The sequence below is a fragment of the Poecilia formosa genome, unplaced genomic scaffold (assembly GCF_000485575.1).
Source record: "Poecilia formosa unplaced genomic scaffold, Poecilia_formosa-5.1.2 Scaffold172, whole genome shotgun sequence".
Classification (NCBI taxonomy): Eukaryota; Metazoa; Chordata; class Actinopteri; order Cyprinodontiformes; family Poeciliidae; genus Poecilia; species Poecilia formosa.
In genome coordinates this window covers 950,918-969,137 of record NW_006800111.1, presented here as the reverse complement: position 1 = coordinate 969,137, position 18,220 = coordinate 950,918, and the positions used below count along the sequence as shown (strand labels likewise).

Genomic DNA, 18,220 nt, shown 5'->3' with positions numbered 1-18,220 from the left:
AAAAGGAATTGGCCTAAACCTGTTCATCTCTCACAAACACCCACACACACGAAGACACGGAAAGGGCCTTGGAGATGCCATCCATAAAGCTCTCAGGGATAACGGTGGCAGATTCACAACCTCTGAGGTAATGAAACTGAATCAAAGTCTGTGTGGATGCGACGCACTCCTGCTGCCTCACTTGTTTCTTGTTTAGCACCAAAGCACTTGAACAAGTGATGAAACATGTCACGCCCACACAAGTCAAACGCAACTGAAGAAATGTTTCAACTCTTGTATGCTGAAAGCCGTATTTGGGTTACGGACTGTTTTACTGGATGGTTGTCTTGGAGCAGAACGCGTATCAATGGGTAGTGGAGAAAGTAAATGTCCCGTATTTTTTGTTTTGTCACACTTAAAAATTTAAGATCAGAATTTCGACTGACTAAATAGAAATAAAAGCCATTTTCACAGGATGTTTCCTTGATTATCCAAACCAACTAGGCCTTGTGTAAAAGTAATTTCATCCCTTGTTAAATCAGGATTTTTCTGTAGTGAACTATATTTTTTTATTCAATTTCATAGTAAGCCACACACAAGCCTGATTAATGCCAGGTTTATAGAACCAAGAAATCACTTAAACAGAACCTGTCTGACAACCTGAAGTGGGATAAAAGAAAACGCATAATGGCCTGATCCAAAAAAAAAAAAAAGAGAGAGAGAGAGAAACAAAGTTACTGATATTTATCAGTCTGAAAAGGCTTAAAAAGCTAATAAAGTTTTTGGGCTCAGCAAATAATAATGAAAGCCATTCTCCAAAAATGAATAAAACATTGACTTATTCAATAAATGATTTCAAATGATCATTTGAAATCTGCTTTATGTATTGAATCATATCTAAAAGTGTTTAGATGATGTGAAATATAGAAGTGTGATGAAAAAACATTTGCACAATTGGTAGCAGTGAGATGAAGGTCCTGGGTTCGAATCCTGGTCTGGGGTCTTTTTTGCCTGTTCTCCCTGTGCATGCGTAGGTTCTCTCCAGATGGTCTGGCTTCTAAAAACATGACCGTCAGGTTAACTGGTCTTTCTAAATTCTCCTCAGGTGCGTGCATGGTTGTTTGTCCTGTCTATCTTTGTGTTGGGCTGGCGACCCGTCCAGTGCGACCCCGCCTCTCTCACGTTGACCACCAGCACCCCTCACAACTCCACCGGGATAAGCGTGTTGGATAATGGATGGACAAAAATAGCAAAAACTGAAGAAATCCATAAAGGGTCATACAGTTTTTCCTCAACACTAGATAGTGAATTTAACCCTGAATCTCACAGTGATTGATGTAATTGTTTATATTTACAGTTTAATAAGATTAATTTAATAAACTGGCACAAGATTATCAATTACATTTCATCAATGGTACATTAATTAATGGTCCTTGTAGCAACTAATGAATCATTTATGATTCTTAAGAAACACCAGTGATTATGTATGCAGCTCTGCAAGGCTTGTCTGCATTACTTAGAGCTAAAAGCTACAAGCTGATATTTCCAGGATTAAAATATAGTAAGAATCAACCCATGTATTAAAAGATTTGCTTTACATTATTCTGTGCTAACAAACTGAGTGTAGATCCGAGGTGGACAGTTAAACAGCTGTCACATTTCTCATCTTAACATGAATGTTGGTATATCTGCAAAAATGCATTTTGCATGGATCGAAAATTGCAGGAAAGAAGCACATTTTGAGAAAGAGTAAGGACTGTCAATGGTTGATTTAGGAGAATGCTTAAAGTTTAGATGTGCGGGGAAAGCCTGTTGCAGTTCTCCGCCGTCTGAACATTTCTGCTGCTGCAGAGTGAGCCCTCTGCTACGAAGCATGACCTTCTTTGAAGTTATTTTAATCTTGAAAAGGAAAAAGCACAGTTTTTCAAAAACATTCAAAGAAACAGAAGTTTCTCTTAGTTCTACAATGAACTAGTTCAAGCACTTGTTTGCAATATACATCGGTATTGTGAAAATGCTAAATAAACCCGGATGTCAGCTACACCGCTGTTGGTTGTATTCATATCTTGAGTTGCATCTATATTCAAATGTAAACATCAGAATCGGGTCAGAAACTCAAAAATCCTTGATTGCGACATCTCCGACAAGTTCTTGTTCTGTCTGTAAAAAAGCGTGTGTCACTAATGATGCTTCCCTATTTTGTATTGTGTGTGTCACACTATTTCAGGATAGCATGACATCACCATTCCCTTCAAATTATTATTTTCTCTGCTTAATACCTAATTATCTTGGGATGAAAGTACGTGTCTCTTTTGAGTATGAGCGGTCAGATAATTATTAGCTGGGCTTAAAACATGCCGACATCCATCTGCTTGAACTACTCTAAACGCTTAGCATGCTGGTAAATACATTTTTCTCTTCGCAGACAGAGCGTCTGCATGGCATATGTTGAGAATCACTATTATTCAATCACTGCTGCAAAATCTGATTAGTCCTTTTTTGATTTTGTAGCAGTAATGCACATGTGCAACAAATATGGCGCCCTAAGGTATAATGCTCATGTCACACAATATTTATAAAAGTAAAAAAACACACAAAACACAAACAAACACTGGCAGCTTGGATAACTATGATCAACTTGCATAAGCTACGTATGCGTAGGAAGGCTTTACCAGAGTGTTTCAAACAAAAAATGTCTGTCTGTATGCCACTGAAAAATAAGTCTGATACATTTAATTTGTCAATCATAAACAAAAATTTATCCAAATCATGTTTTTTGGGTAGCAAGAGTTTTTGAAGCATCTTTTTTCTTTCCACATCTTGGTAAACAGAACTGTTCTTAACAAAGAGAAGCACAAGGAACTGTAAATTCACACAACTCTGTACACGCAAACACACACCAACACATGGACAAATAACACTTTGAAGAAATATTTTCACTGTCTTCAAAATGCGACCAGGCAAAGAAGTGAAGATGAAAGGGTGGGAGGAAATCTCAATTAAAAGAAACGCGTAAAAGGAAGGGAATAACTAATGTAAAACAATAAAAAAAATAAAAATAAATAAAAAATCAGGCACAGACTGTGGGTGGTTGAACGTTGCACATGGATACCCATGAATAAAGAGAGTGAATGAAAACAAACAATGGAGGACATGGAAAGAGAAAGAAAGAATAACAGTGAGAGAAACAGAGGTCAGCAGCTGACAAAACAAAAGGATGAAGTAAAAAAAAAAAGAGAGCTGATACGGCTTTATCCCCGAACGAACCAAACAAACACACACACATTCCCAGCGCAATCCATAGACCAAACAGTCCTGTGAGAAAAGCTGCCGCAGACGGCGCGGAGCACGCACTCACATCGGAGGTGTCTCTTACAAATACAAAAACAAGGCGTTTAAAAATAGACACCAGGATCCATCCTATTATTGTATGCGAGCAGAGGAAATCCAGGGGTGGCTTATACGAGAGCACTCAACATGGGTCTGCTCCAAACAAAAGCACACACATGCGCATACACACACCGGGGGTATCCCAGCTGGCCAGCTGAGACCTTCGGACCATTAGGGGAATTAAAGGCACCAGAAGATAATTGAAGTGAGGTGAAATGGAGTGAGGAGGAGCTCATAGAACGGTACCAAGGGCTAGTGGAGACAAGACTGAGTTTATCTTCAGAAGCAACAGAGCGAGGCTGATCTCCTCCTCTAATGTAAACATAACGAAAAAGAAGTCGTGAGAGTTCTGCTTTTAAGCCTAAAGCGCTGCGTGAGTAATTGGAGAAACTGTCACCAAACAGAAGCAATCTCATTCAAACAAAGATTCACCTCACCTTTTCAGATGGCAGAACAGCTCAAACTGTTTGTAATGACTTTTCATATCTCACCTCATGTTGCAGCTCAGTCTGAATCCATGAATGTCTAAACGATGGTATGAAGAAACATCAAAGTCCCTCACACAAAAAGCAGCGTATCTCATTCACGCAGTCGCAAGTAGAGAAGACAGTGCAAGGAAGAGACGAGCAGCTCGCAACTCTGACCACAACTGAAAGGGAGAGACTCTTTACTCAGAGAGCTGCCCACCTCCTTCCTCCCCCCCACCTCTCTCTCTCTCTCTCTCTCTCTTCCTCTCTCTCTCCTGTCCCTCCCTGGAGCTTATCTGTCCTAAGGCTATCACTTCTCCCTCACCTCCCCCAGGCTCGCTTCTGCTCCAACTCCATTGAGGGTTTCCAAGGCAGCGCAGTCATGACGCGTACAGTGGACAACCAGCAGCTCTGAACACACTCTCAGCCCAACTCCAGTTTCAGTTCCACTTCAGTCTTTCCGAGAAAGAGCCACTGAGCAGAGAGTGAGAGAAGGGAGTGGGAGCACGAGACATGGAAGCCTGAAAGCTGATCCCTCTGATCTCATCAAGCAAAGTTACCAACAGCAACCAGACCAGCCGGCAGCTGAGAGAAACACCCGGTTCACCTCCCTCCCCTCTCCGGCTCCCCCTCCGGTTTTACAAAGAGCTCACACAGAGCCAACCAACCACACCATCCTGACCCTCCCCCGTCTGCAACGGCGACACACACACATGTGCACATACGCTTAAACCCCTGCACGTGCCGCATGCCTAGTGCTTGCACAGCATGTGCACAATATTGGCATCAAGGTGCAGGAGGCCAGTCACGTCTAGGGTGTCACATCGGTTTACACGGATCAGCTACAAAGTTAAAACCGCTTGCAGGTGAAACGAATATACAGTAAAATGTTCTTACCCAAAGTCTGCAAGGTCCAGTTGATTTATTGATTTAGCTTCCAACCTTCAGGACCTAATGGAAGTGGTGCCACTGCATGCTGACAGAATCACAGGGTACGTCCAACATCCTGAGTTGCTTCAGCTAGATAAATTCTCTTACAAAATATGTGGGAATTGGTTCAGACATGTATAAATGACCGATGTAAACAGGCAAATATTTAAGAGTTAAGACTTGGGTCACATGCTCATATAGAAAAATGTTAAAAAGTAAGTGCAAGATGTCTCTGTTTGTTTTGTTTGCAATTAACACAACTTTCAGTGCCACTCCCTTTTGCTCCAGTCTAATGTTCTCACAGTCACCTTTTACTTTTGTCATGTTGTAAATTCACCCAAATCTAAACATGTGTAATTAAGCTTTTTCCAAGTAGTTATCTGCATAGCATTCAGAAAAGCATTAACACAGACAGGCATATACAGGAAGTGGCAATAAAGACTAAAGCAAACCATGAAGAACTCAGATCCAACCACTTTACTTCCTCCTCCTTCGCTCAGGAGTGCCATCACTACCAGAAAACCGAAATGCCCACGAAACCTCAAGTCCAAGAATACGACTGCCATATCATTACATCACATCAGCTCAGACGGCCAAACATGACATGCAGCAATACAGCTTTGAGACAGTAATTCATGGTTTGCCTGACTTCTGTTCTCACACATCTGCAATTAACAGGGAGGACACATTTAGTGGCTGGGTGACGTCAAAGAAAACACTGTTACTGAACTACCACATTCTCAGACACAAAGGGAAGGAGGTTAGCATCTGGTGAAATACAGCAATTTCATTGTCTTCTTACATTAGACTTATACCACCATGAAATATTTAGTTACAGATGGGGCATCCTATAATGTCCCTGATGGATTGCTCTCTGACATTACCGTATTTTCCTGACTATACGTCAGTTTTTTTATGGTTGCCTAGTCCTGCGACTTTAGTCCAGAGCAACTTGCATATCAGTTTTCTCTTCATGATGCTCTTTTTTAACTAATGCACTAAATGTAAATGTATACTGTGGACATGAAGTATCCACCTCTCTATCACCTGGGATTTACTGCAGGCGTCTCCGCTCCGCTGCGCACTTCACCAACAATGGTAGGAAAATCTGACTAGGTAGCACAGAACGTCAGAACACTGGGGGAAATGTTCCTGACCATCCTGATTTAGAGTTTGGAAGTCAGCATTTCACATTTCCAGGCCAAAGCCGCCAGTTCCCATATAGTTTCTTAAAAAGCAACCAACTGATCACAATGTGTAACCGAAACCTTTCATCAACATGAATGATGCAAAGTCAGGAAAATATAGTAATGTTTTGGGTTTTTTTACAATACTCTCTCTGACAGGTGGAACGATGTTGTCTTGCTTTGAATATTTATAATTAATGACTACTAATAGCAGGAATGATCGAAAAAATAACCATCTGAATGCTGCTTAATTAACATTAAATGTCTTAACAAAAAATGCATTATCACAAAACCTTCACCATATGTGCTAATGTCCCCCTATTTAGAATAAAAACAAAGACAAAATTTATGCAAAGATGCTGAAGATTATGCATTACCTTTTAGCTGATATATCAACTAACCTAAAATTCTTGCTTCTTTAACTGCATCGTTCCTGTTGCTATTTTATAACCATGTGTGTTGCATGAATGTAACATTTGCACCTTAAAACCAATGACATACAGAAAGACTGTAATTTAATTTATGGTTAAACAGATGTTTGCATTGTCAATTCACATCACCATTTAGATTCTTATTCCAATTTCCTGGAAGAACGGAAGAACAAAAGGCTTCAGACTAACTTCTGTCACCCCGAATAACAGACAAAAGATCGAACAATATGTAAATCTTCAAACCGAAAGACTCCAGCACCCCACTCCCCAGATCCTCGGCTGGACCCTGCTGGAAATTGCCCCATGATTTTCTGCCTGAAGGCACATCCACATTTAAGAGACCCCATGGGGGTCTGGGGAAGCATGTGGGTGTGTATTTGAGTGTGTGGTGGTTAATCTACGGGACAATGGGGGTCCTGTCCTCACCCCACACACGGGGCATTAGGGCCAGGGGCCTCACAGCTGAGCATTTTACAGATAATACAAACAGTGTGTATACGAATGTGTATGTTTATGTGGATTTATGAGTGTGTGTGTCTTTGTGCGCACCCCCTTGCAACACACGTGTCAAGCACAAAGACACTCAACTATCTACATCACCCACACGGAGAGGCGCTCAGAGAGAGTGCAAAGGATGCACTGCTGGAAGTGGAGAGCAGACGCGAAGAAGAAAGGAAATGGGTGAGGCAGAGTTAAAAAACTACTGGCGGTCAAAAGGGTGGGGGGTGAAAATGGTAAATGGTACAATTACCTTGTACAGATGGCTGAACGAGAGATCGACAGGAGCAACGCCAGTTTGGATGGTGAACAATAAAAGCCGGCTGATCAAGGACACACCAGCTTTTTTTTTGGTGGCAAAACAATCAGCTGCTTTTTCTCAAGCACCGATCCAAACGTTGGCAATCAAGGTGTCCTGTATAAAAGCCTTGATAATGATGGCAATATGGGCTTTTAACAGGGTTTCTGTAAAGATCAAACTCATAAAATGTGTTAATTACCCAACTCTACAGGGGCCAACAATGTCAAATCAAATATGTTCACGTAAATAAACCTCCCTTTATTTACGTGAACACATGATCTCACAAAAGGTTTATGTGAACTGTCTTCTCCACATTTTGTCAATTTTAAACAAACTTTAATAACATGTTTTGGTAGCGATTTCATGTGAGAAAAACAGTGCACTGCATAATTTGTGGAAGAAAAGTTGTAATGCTTACATTTCCTTGCAATCGCAGTTGCTGGTGTCGCATCCCCAACAGTTTCACATGAATGGAGACCGAAGGAGTTTTGGCAAAATAGTTGCCAAATTCAGTGAGATTAGGTGGAGAGTGTCTGGAAACATCCATTTTCAAGTCTTGCAAACCACAGTTTTTCAACTGCATTTAGATCTGCACTTTGACTAGGCCATTCTAAGACATGTATATGCTTTGACTGAAAGCAGTTTGACCATTTGGCTGGCAGGTGAACATCTGTCCAAGTCTTAAGGCTTTTTCAGCCTCTAACAGTGTTTTCTTGCAGGAGTCCAAATGTATTTAGACGCATAAATCAGCTATGATCAGCTTCACTAACCCTAAGGAAAAGCATGATGCTGCCACCACCAAGATAACTGCAGGCTGGGTGTATTCAGACATTTTCCGGTTCACATTGTGAAAGAGTTTAATTTTGATCTAATCTGTCGCCTTATATAACTTGTGCTTTCTTTCTACAACTGCTCTTGCTACTCTTTGTTGTGACAGCTCAGCTTAGGTGTATTCAGTTCAGATAAAAATAAAAGTTTAGAAAGGACTACGTGGGTGATGCCTGATAGTAATTTTAATATGTAATAGTGTTTGTATTTTTTGCAATGTTTAGCATCAAAATAGAAATTAAATACATGCATATTGTTCTCTCAACTTTGTTTGAATTACTGTGGTAAATTTAACACTAAAATCAAGTCATGATTTATTTTATTTTTTTTCCAAACGGGAGATGTCGACATGCTCCACCACAGATGCCATAAAACAAAGCAGTTCAACTGTTGCTGTAAACCTTTACATTAAAGTAGTAGGAGTTTTGATGCAGAAGAAGCTGTCTGAATTCTGCAGGAAAAAAAAAGAATATATTTTGCGAATATTTTTAGGGAGATTCAGGTGATACTGTTGTGAATGACTTCTCATATCCCAAGTGTTTTACGCCAAAGTGCCAGATGTTAAAAGAACAATTAAGTAGAGTCTGAATATTTTGACAGCCTCACTGATGTTGCTAACCCTCTTGTGGCAACACGTCCTCACGTAGCGGGGCTTTTCCCATTTCTCTATACCTGTAAGGGTATTTATTAGAAAGAGAAACATGAGAACTGCAACACTCAGCCATCCACTGAAACATGCAAGCACCCTGCTCCCATCACTTGTACACATTAATACAGACACAGACCGTCTGAGTACAGCAGGTAGGCATCAATTCAGCCCGGCTGTACGATCAATGATGGTAAATGGAGGCAGCAGGAGGGACAGACAGTGATCTGCAGCTCTCATTTCCCCCTTCAGTATCTCTCCCTCTGCTGGAGCATCTTTTCCTTGTCTTGTTTCGCCATAGGAAAGCTCATTTAATGAGACACAATCTGACTTTGTAGAGCAGTCATTGAGTTTTCGCTCTTTCGTCCGCTTCAGTTACACCATCTCGTTATCAGTTCATTGCACGGTTCTCTGCTTTGTCAGAATGTTTTATTTATGTTTGCATTTTAATCTCCTGACCAGCTTTTGTAGCAGAATTTCACCGTCTGTATGAACTTTTTAAAGCTTATTACTTCAAACCCGGCCAAATTATGTGAGAAGGATAAGTTTACCTAACATGTTCAGAGAATAAAACAGGATATCTCCCCTTCGTGTTGCCGTGACTTAGTCTCTTGTGACAAACGCATCATTGCCACCCTCTCCTCCTCCTTTCCGTGCTCCATATCGCCTCCATCTCCTCCGTCATTCATCAATCTAACACCTCCCCTGCCACTCCCCTCTTTGTACTCTCACATATTCCTCCTTCCTATGGCCTCTTTCCAGTCACTTCTTTAACAGCTGCTGCTCTGCGATGGTCCCAGCTGACCCTTGGTTACAGCGTGCCACGTCCTCCCCTCAGTGTCCCAAAGAGACCCTAAATCATTAACATAAGCGCAGACATAGGAGCTCGGATCAGGTTGTGATAGATGGCTGTCTGCGTCCCACAAAGACAAAGAGAAGAGAAAGCACACCAAGTCAACATCTGACTGCAAACAGTTAAATGTCTTATAAAGGGAGCATCATTTATGCAAATTGGCCCAGACAACATATGCACTACATCTAAAACAAAAGGCTTTTTGTTTCTCTTTACACTCCAGAGAAGAGATTTTGTGCTGTTTGATAACACATGTCCATTTCAAACACAGCCACAATAGTAACATCTTGAATCACAAAGGGGGACAGCACAATAAAATGACCGCTTTAGAGCTGGGAAACCTTAAAATCTTAAAAGCAAATTCTCACGTTTTGTCTCATCAAAATAGAAAACTGAATGTTTCATTGGGAATCAGATTCAGCCAAAAAATGCTGCAGAGAAAAAAAGAAATAGATAACATATCAAAGTACAAAGTGAAAAATTTGCCACAATAAGGTGGCAAACGAAGCTCAGGTTTTTGAAGGTAAAAGTGAGAATTTTCTCCAGAGCTCAGGTCAATCCTCTGATCTCAAACACTCCACTCTGTGCTTTACTTGCTTAAGGCAAAACGAAGGTAAAAAGAAACCCTTTCCCTGCTGATGTTGGTGGATTTCTTTTATGTGCATTTCCATCCGTCTTGTTACACTGGAGCAACAAAATGGTTCACTTGCAGCTAATTGGTTAATATTATTTTGAGCTCAGTTCCGGTTTTAATTGATGCCTTGATCTGTACTTTTGTTTTTAAGCTGTTACACTTCTGACGTGATCATGCTGTGAATCACCTCTGACATTACAGCCATATTGCACTGGCAGCAACATTAATGTAACATTACACCACAGAGCTGCTCAGCATAGACTTTTATCCAAAACATCAAACTGCTTAAAGCACTGCTGTATTTTCAAGATAAGGTCCCACCTTCTTTTTATAGCTGGTGGGTGACTTTTATCCTCAACGTAATGCATTTGTACGCGACATCGTGAGAAACTCCTGTGTTTCTCTTCACACCAAGAACTAATAAGTCTGATGAAGGTACATTGGGATCTTGCAAACATTACTTTGGCTGCAGTCTAACCCTAAACACATCTCATCAGACTGGCATGTCTGATATACAGACATATCAGTGAGTCTACGTGTCTGCGGCTCATTTGGTGCTTCAAGCCTGCATTTTTACAGATAAGCATTTATGTGTTGACGTGGGTTGCTGGGAAATATCTAGACTAGTTATGAATAAACTAATGCTTATAATCTGAGTCATGTCTCAAAAACAAGAAACCAGGTCAGATCCAGGCAGACAGAGAATCTGATATATATGAAAAATAAGAAACAGAGGTCATCTAGTGAGATGTAGATTCATTACCTCAGCCCACACAAACACAAACCGCTGAATAGAAAAACTAAAGCAGGCTTCAGTTATTCAGCATGTTATTGAGCTACCAAATGCATTACTTTAACATTAGATGGCATCAAGCAAGTTGCGGGGATGATCTGATGTAATTCTTGGATCAATTTGGCCCTGTGATCCTAACCATCATATTTTGACTGATTTTACTGATATATATCCAGAACTGTTGAACATGAAAGCACTAAAATCTACATGGACATCTACAGTCTATAAGCAAATGTTTAAAATACATCAGTAGACTTATTTATCTATTTATTTGTAGATATGGCAGGTTAAAACTCCAAAGTATTGAACTTACTTTGGAGTAATCTGCTGCAAAGCATCACCTTCTGTCAAAACATTTTAAAAGTTAGATTACACACAATGGATGTTTGTTATGTTGTTAATGTATGTTTGTTACACTTAAAACAAGAAATTATACTAAGTTATTGAAGTAGTAATAAATGGGCTGCTGAGATTCAGCAGCAACACGAGGACCAGTTGGAATAAAAAACAGATTTATTTTATCATTTTAAGTTTCCAAACTCCACTTACAGTGGGAGGGCGTGGGGGACAAACGAATAGGAAACATCGTTTCCCTTTTGGAAAACGTGAACATAAAGCAGGAGTATGTAGAAAATGCACAGGGCCAGCGTTGAAGATCAGAGCACTAATTATGCTAAATGCTAATGAAACTAGCTAAAAAAAACACCTTTCATTTGATCTACATTTTCTCTAATTACACCTTAACCATGTGATTTTCATGAATAAATTAAGCAGCTTTTTAGACTATTTTACCAATATTTTTCACATTTGTCTTTTAAACTGTTTTCTTTAAGGTATGCTCATTACCTAAGCCTTGTTATGTGCCTTTTACTATGCCAAACAAGTGTTCAATATGAGATGTACAACTTTATAAAGAAGCCTATCAATGTATTATTTTTTTTAAATATGAAAACCCTTGTAGGAAATTATGAAACATAGCAAGGCTGGGCGATGCTCCAAGGACAGTACAGATTGAGTTATCAGAGAAAACTGACAGATGAGATTATACCCCATCTTGAAAATCTACTTGGAAAAACCCCCATAAGAAATAAAATGTGAAATATATTAGATATTTTTACCAATTTAATGCAACATTAAGAAATCAACCTCTAAATCTACATGTCACACACACACATAGAGTACTTATAATAATAACAGTTTACACAGAAATTATGCACAACTCTCACTATATGTGCTTAATCGGCATCAACATGTCTATTAAACATGGGGGACAGATATATGCTAGGGTCAAAGGTGAATGGCCAATCAAATAAAACTAAAATAATCACTAAAAGCTATCAATACTGCAGTCAGCCAGCAAGCCGTGTTTATCTTTGGTAAGAACATTGAAAAAAAAAACATCTGTCTCTCACAACAGCTGAAAGTTTCCATCAAATTCAAAGGTTTCCATTTAGCAAATGTCACACCAGACAAAGAGGCCGTTTACAAAGTGGGATATTACCCCCGTCAGCAGGGTAGACACAAGCTTGTTTTGTTGTCATCCTCCGAGACAGCAACTGTGATACCAAACATTGCAACAATATGTTTATGTGAAACTAAGCAAGGCGCAGATTGAACTACACCATGACTAAATACGATTTGTACATAGATTTCAACGGAAGAACTTGCTGCATATGTCTTTGTTGGTAACTGATCTGCAGACAAACAGCAGCTACAGCTCTCTGAAAGATGACAATGGAGGGTAGTAAAATTGACGGCTGGAGTCTGTGTGTCACTACCTGAGAACACTTATTGTTATAACAAAGAGAAGTGAGTCAACCCAACTCCAAGCAGTTTGTTGTTATTCTGCTTTTCTGAGTGCCCCAAAGTCCAGAGTTGAACTGAAAATCTTCAGCAAGACTTTATGCTCACAAATATCCTCCATACAATCTGACTGAGCTTTAGCAATTTTGAAAATAATAATAATAATAATAATAATAATAATAATAATAAGCAAAAACGTCAGTCTCTGAATGTGCAAAGACAAAACCTAAAAAAAAAATACCAGCTGCAGTTTCAGCACAAGATGGTTCTATGCATTAAATAGGATTGGATACAAATGTGCCATACAACTTTGATTTTTTTCATTTGTAACTTCAAACACATTTGCACTATATATTATGTTTCATTTATGACTGAAAATAAATTCAAATATTGATTTAAATTTTTACTTTTGAAAGTTTACTTAGAACTTGCGTCCAGTTTGATTAGCATCAAAAACTGTAGCAACAAAACATCAAGCAAAGGAATAGTTTACCTTGAATCTGGAAGTAAATTGAGTTTGATGGCAGACTTTCCACACATTAAAAAAATTGCTAAAACCTTTGTTAAAAAATTGTTTCGATAAGCCTAAGGCTCCCTGAAAACACGTGTGGATTCAGACAAGCAGAGCTTGACAGGAAGTAGAACTCGGCTATGATTGACAGGTGATAAACACCGCTGGTAGAAAGGAGTCCAGGAGGTGAGCGATACTGGCCACTTTTCTGGTACACACAGTTTCCCAATGCACAGCAACTTAGCAGCTTATAGCAGCTCCATTTCCTTCAGACAGACGGGTATGGAGCACCAGGCTGCGATAGTAATCTACTTAACTTTGGGATTAGCAGCTCTTTCTTCACTTTCTTCCCGTCTGTCTGTCTAACCATCTTTGTCATCACCTCTCCAACACCCTCAGTCACTCTGAGACGCACTTGGAAGGTTTCTACTCTGCTTTTACTTTTACAATTTGATGTAAACCGACTAAGGAATAACATACAAGTATTAGAGAGAACAATTCTGCTCTGTAACTTTTATGTTCATTTTTACTGCAATGTAGAAAAGTCAAATATTAGGATATTTATTTCCCAATGCTGTGCCTACGTCAAATTTTATAAAGACTTTATCTGTATTCAGATTAATTTCTAAAAGTAGATGTAGAAGTTACAATTTAAATAATGATGTTGTTTTATTAAGTGTAAGTGTTGTGAAATTTATCTAAACGAAAAAAAATACAATCATTTCAATACATGTCGCATCTGTGTCAAAAATATCAAAAAATTTATTCTGCATTCTTTTTAAAACAAGCAGAATAAAACTGCACTACTATTGCACTATTATTTTAAGATAGAAAAAACTGAATCGGCATAATTAGGCTTTAGCTAATAGCAACGTTAGCATAGCTAGAGCAGCTAGCATTACTGAAACTGAAGTTTCCTTTCGCATTCCTTGGGAATTGTAGTTTTCTCTCTTAGTGCTGACATTTCCAAAAGGCTGTAAACGTTTCAAAACTCAGTTGTATTCAGATTAGCCTTTCCATTTTGTCCAGAAAGTATTGTACTTTTGCACTCTCAGGTTGAGAAAAGTGCAGAAATGTCTTTATTTCTTTTACATAGCTTCTTACTTCATTATACAACCTCATTAACATTTAAAATGTTTTAACTTCAAGTCCTACTCTTTAAGTAAGAACTTCCACACCAAAGTGTGTTGCTGTTAATGAGATCTGGTATTCATTGATTGGGAAAAGACTTGATTTTTGAGTGTCAGACCAGCTAATCATTGTTAGCTAGTTAGATAATGATTCCAATTTGATTTAGATCCATACTTTTTTTCTCCGTGCATCTTCAGTAAGTATGGAAAGAGAAATTTTCAATAGACACTGATTAGCACCCGGCGTTGCACTTGTTTGTAATCATATCTCATCCATCTTATATATTTTTTAAGTCAGGGAAGCAGCTTCCGGTTTGCATGCTATATCTCCGGCTATAGACCAAACAAAGGCAGATTTAATGAGATGAAAGCCACTGCCAGTCACAGGAGAATAGGCAGCCTCATGAATCCTGATCAGCTGAGGGGAAAGGTCAGACTGATGAGCACCTCTGTGTGAAAACAAAGACCTTCACTCGTTATACATCACAAAAACCACCTATAAACCATGTGATCTAATGTTGCCATGACGACCCGAGGAATTGCACGGAGGAAAACGTACACAGACACGGATGCAGGCGAGATTTACCAGTGCGGCGGAAGCCTACACAGAGACAGAGTCTTTACCGTTAGCGATTGAATAAGAGGGAGGGATAGTGAGAGCTGAATATAGGAGCAGAACTATGAGCCTCTTATCTGCTTCATCGTTCCCTTATCTCCTCTTCGGGCCCCGTCACTCCATCTCCCTGTTGTTTTTCCTCTTCTTTCTAAGCCGTGACATGACCAAATATTTCCCTAGGGCCACTCTCCTGTATTAAGAAAGATATTACTTCAGGAATTTTCGATTGTGTATTGGGGGCAAGGTTTTCCTTTGAAAAGAAGGTGTTGGAGAAGTATTGGACAATTACTTCACCTCAAGCACATTATATCGCAGCTTTTCAAAGCAGTGCAGCTCAAGAGAGCTTTTAAGTAAATAAGTAAATTTTAACCAGACACTTTCACTGATTAATTGGCCAACACTCAAAGCTGTCATCAAAGGCGCAACCGCTTGCATAATTCAGCTTTTATTGATTTAAAAACCTAGATGATAAGAGATAAAAGAGTGTCATAAGTGGGTCAGAATCCTCAGCACACATATAAATACACACAAACATGTTCATAGACCTCAAATAGACGACATTTCCCTTTAAAAAGTTGCTCAAATGAGCAACCTGAAAGGGATAATTGCCGATCTCTACCCCCAAATCAACATTCTTACCACCTCTGACCCTCCAAACACAACAAAAAGCACACTGTGATCCAGACGCACACAATCTCCTGTTTCACCGCCACCTCCTGTTCCTTTAACTAATTCAGCATGATTGTACAGCTCTGTTACAGATGCAGATAAGCAAACAGAACACCTTGTATCCCCCTGCAACTCAAATGGTGTTGCCATAAATTGCTCTGTTATTTGAAGACAAACACCTGTTGAAACAGAGTGGAGGAAAACAGCTGGTTCATAAGTGGCTGCCTGTCTTCAGACGTCTGTAGCTGCTCCATGCTACCACCTCAGCACCCATCCACTCACAGCTGCTACTCTGAGTCCTCATCACCTTTATTATCTTGGATAGTTCTTTTTTCCGCCTCTCCACCTGTATGTTTTTTCCTATGTTTTTTATTTTGTTTCCCAAAAGATAATTTCACAATAATAACCCCAGACAGGATGACATAAAACTTCTGCTCAGACTCTTCTCTAAGAGCTACAAAATACACCTTGGAAAAATCAAACTGGTGTCTGTTCAGTGGTTTATAAGTGGACAGCACAGAGCGAGTACAGCACAGTCACCAGTTCTGTGCAGAGATGGCAACATAAGGTTAGCAATGAGCTGGTAAGAGAATATAACAGGGTGGTGACCTTGAGTAAAAATGCAGCAGTTTCATAGTATTTACACAAAACATTGAATTAAAAATGTAAAGCATGAGCCCATAGATGCTGTTTAAGGCAGAAATGCAACAATTATTTCAACTGCCTTAAGTTGTATTTTGATAATGACAGGCACTGAAACATGCAATAAATACCCAATAAATTTAATTGCAGCTCTGAATTGCTTGTAGACTTTATATTCATTCTGCTAAACATTTAAAATGAGCATGTTGAGCAAAATTCCTTTAAACGGATCCAATAATAATAAAACAAACAAAAAAAAGAAACAAACAATATACAATAAAGTATAAATAAATAGTGACACAAGTTAAAATAAGACAATATTAGGTGGTTGAATATTATGGCTTTCTGCTTGGTTGGCTGCTAAGCGCAAACACTAAAAGACAACTGCAAAAATGCCCATTATAATCTAATTATTGGGTCAGAAAACCGAACATAACACATAAAGGCAACCCGATGTTGCGTCTTAGCTCACTACTCCCACCTGCCTTTATGTCTTTATTAATAACTGGTAATAGCTTAATTTGATCAATACTTGCTGTTTATGAGAATTGTTTACAATAATGTTTAAGAAAAAAAAATTATATAAATATGTTGATGTGTAATGTTTAAAAATTTCCTACTCTGTATCTAAGTGACACAAGTGGAGGTAAATATGAAAGGATCCAAAATGAAGCTTCAACATTTCTACATCAGGACACTCAGGCACTCTGACTGACACCAGGCAGCACTGGAATTGCTGCTCCATGTCAAGCCTGAGCTAATGAACAGTACGCATAAATAAATAAATATGAACGTGGCTTAAAGAAAGGCTTACCCTTCTCCAGCCTTACAGACACACACCGAAAACAAGACTGCCGGATAAGATTAGCGACGTATCGAGTGCAGCGACCACTTCGTTTTACGTTGCAGTGACTGATTTTATGTGAAGTAATTACAAACTGCTAACCATTTCTGCATCAGTCTCAAACACATTAATCATGGCGAGATCCATTCCACTCCGACTGATGACACACCTCATCAAACTGTGGTCTGTTCTAAGTTGACATGTGTTTGCAAGTCTGCGAGGGTCTGCCTGTGTCCCATAATCATTCCCGTGTGTGCGTCACTGTCTGCGTGGCGGCGGTATGCAGCATGTGGTGGTGGTCTGGTTTCCGCTCAGAGGGCTGTGAAGTGGCCCGATGAAAGCTCACACATGGTGGCGGTGAGGCGAGCCCGATCGCCTGTCGTGGTAGGGGGGCTGGAACAGCTGCCCAGCAGAACCTCCCGGTCTGTGGCGGATCTTTCACGAAGCAAGCCAAAACTTCAGCCGAGTGGTCAGGAAAAAGAACTGGACTGCTTGGATTATGTTGCCTTTTCATTCCTTTTCATTCTGTCCACTACCACACCAGTCGGCCTCCAAGGGACGGTAACAACATGCCAGACTGTGACGGATGCTTTACAGATGAACACAGGAAACAGAGTAACTCTTACACAGAGGCGGGAGAGGTCAGAGAATGGCTGAGTCACAGACTTTGGCCTTCACACTTTACTGGTTCAGCGTGAAAAGACTTTGATGTCACACATTGAAATCTTACGTGGCAAAGGAGGTCAGACCTGTACTGGAGGCACACAACGACCCGACAAACGGAGCAATTCAAGCCCGTAACACTCAACACAGGAAATCCATAGATTCAGGTTAGTTATACTAGTGTTTCATCACAATGACACAGCTATAAATGTGAAGGTTAGCCTAAGGGATCATTTTAATAAATGCATTAATTTTAATAGATGGTGTCACATTTAATTGTTAAATATGTATTAAAGAAGCCATTTAAATATTAATTTAAACAATGAGTATTAGATGAGAGGGATGCACAGGGGCGCAGTCGTAAGCACCGCTGCTTGGAAAGGAGGGAGGGAGGGAGGGAGGGAG

General features: G+C 39.7%; 1 protein-coding gene across 8 annotated transcripts in view; it reads right to left on the bottom strand.

Moving 5' to 3' along the window:
* LOC103147003 (SPRY domain-containing SOCS box protein 4-like) overlaps positions 1-18,220 on the bottom strand; it is a 67,683-nt gene that overhangs the window by 36,996 nt on the left and 12,467 nt on the right. For 3 of the 8 annotated variants that reach the window (XM_016678002.1, XM_007565133.2, XM_007565134.2), the window contains exon 1: positions 3,861-4,034. The exons of 4 other annotated variants lie outside the window; for them this stretch is intronic. The gene's annotated coding sequence lies outside the window, so the exon portion shown is untranslated. Of the gene's footprint in view, positions 1-3,860; positions 4,035-13,233; positions 13,392-18,220 lie in introns of those variants that run through there. One more of the 8 variants, XM_016678003.1, reaches the window with a different exon arrangement.